The sequence below is a fragment of the Dipodomys merriami genome, unplaced genomic scaffold (assembly GCF_024711535.1).
Source record: "Dipodomys merriami isolate MVZ:Mamm:240054 unplaced genomic scaffold, mDipMer1.0.p SCAF_278, whole genome shotgun sequence".
Taxonomy (NCBI): Eukaryota; Metazoa; Chordata; class Mammalia; order Rodentia; family Heteromyidae; genus Dipodomys; species Dipodomys merriami.
Genome location: NW_027204248.1, coordinates 318,560 through 320,410, shown reverse-complemented (window position 1 = coordinate 320,410; position 1,851 = coordinate 318,560). Strand labels below are relative to the sequence as shown.

The window sequence follows — 1,851 nt, the reverse complement described above, 5'->3', positions numbered from 1 at the left end:
TCAGTCTTGGTTCCTGGGTCGTCTCTGGTCTGCAAACTGCAGGATGAAGATGTCTGCTCCTTGTCGGTTCTTGCTGATGTTGTGTAGAATCCACTCACCCACTGTGTCTGGCTCCTTGTCCCGGACTCTCTGTGGCTCAGGTATGGTGCCCTGCGGTCGCTGGTGGCTGCTGGTAAGCGCTCAGATGTCTCTTCTTGCCTGGGTTTCCCCTCTCTTGCCTAACTCTCTGTCCTGTGATGGCACACTTGTTGTGATTCTCTGGCTTAAGACTGTTCACTGGAACTCTAAAACTGCTTTCTATGGGAGAGCTTGTTCAGATTCCAGCTTCTCCTCTGCCATCTTCCCGGAACTCTTCTCATATTCCTGTACATTTAAAACTGGCTAAGATTATGATGCTCAACAAGAGTTTTATAGGCTATGAGTAGTCGTTAAATTTACACTCTAAGATTACTATATATGTCTCATCTCATCATCTGCATACGGTTTATACAATCATTTTTGTTCCTCGCTAACATATTAAGTAAGGAAGCCCTAAAGTTTTAACAGAAACTGTCTTAACTCTTTGCTGTTTCTTAATACAAAGATTTTGCAACTTCTCATTAGTAAAGTTTCTATAAACACTGAAATGTACATACTTAGTTGTATATGTCTGCTACCATAAGTTTTAATACTTTATAGAAAAGTTATATGACCTACCAAACAATCTTAATTTTGGCATATAAGCAAATTCTCAAAATTAAACATATTTAAAACATTAAAACTTAAAAAAAAAACTTAACACTTGCTGCAGTGTTCATTATGATAGGTGTCTTGTATAGAATAATTTAAATCCTCTTTCTACACATCTGTTGCACAACAAATATCTGGAATTATTTTGTTTTTGACATATCAATCTTGACTTTAGTCTTAAATGTGTGCTTATGTAAGAAATACATGCTTCTAAAATTTCACGACCATTCTTGTGAACTTACTTTTTGTTAAATTGTCTAGTTTAAGAAAATCAGTTCCACTTTATATATAAAAAATGTTCTGTGCTCAATTCAGCAGAACATACACTAAAATTGGAACAATACAGAGAAGATTAGCATGGTCCCTGTGCAAGTATGACATGCAAATTTGTGAAGCGCTCCACATTTTTACAATAACAGATGCTGGAGGGGATGTGGCCAGAAGGGAACCGTACATCATTCTTGGTGGGAGTGTAAACTTGTTCAATCACTTGGAAAGCAGTATGGAGGTTCCGTAAAAGATTCCACATAGAGCTCCTGTATGACCCAGCAATACCACTTTTGGGCATTCACCTAAATAGTCAGCAAAAAGACCATATTAAAATTGCCAATACAATTATGTTTACTGCAGCATTATTTCCCATAGCTAAGATATGGAACCAACCCCAATGCCCCTCAGTAGATGAATGGATCAAGAAAACGTTGTGAGTTTTGTGTGTGTGTGTGTGTGTGTGTGTGTGTGTGTGTTTGTGTGTGTGTGTGTGTGTGTGTGTGTGTGTGAATTCGATCATCCATCAGAAAGAACGACATCGCCCAATTTGTTACGGAAAAAATATATTAACTAAAATAATCCAACTCCAAAGAAACATCGGTCACGTGGTATCCCTTCTTGGCAATAATGAATATACTTCCTGGATAAGTAGAAAAGGTCAAAAGCTATATGCACATGAATAGATAAGGTGATGTTAAGCTAAATGAACCCCAAAATAGGGACACAAGTGGTTTTTTTCTTGCTGTTGTTTCTAAAGTATTTATAATGTACGATGTGATTTTTTTGTTGCTTTTTATATGGTCCTTCCACACAGAAATAAACATTTTTTACAGTCAACCTTGAAAAGCCATC

The 1,851-nt window shown here is 37.2% G+C and overlaps 1 non-coding gene across 1 annotated transcript; it reads left to right on the top strand.

The window, feature by feature from the left end:
* Positions 1-1,026: 1,026 nt before the first annotated feature.
* On the top strand, positions 1,027-1,138 carry LOC138837881 (U6 spliceosomal RNA). Its single transcript, XR_011375487.1, has one exon. It is a non-coding gene; the product is annotated as a U6 spliceosomal RNA (small nuclear RNA).
* The last annotated feature ends 713 nt before the right edge of the window (positions 1,139-1,851 follow it).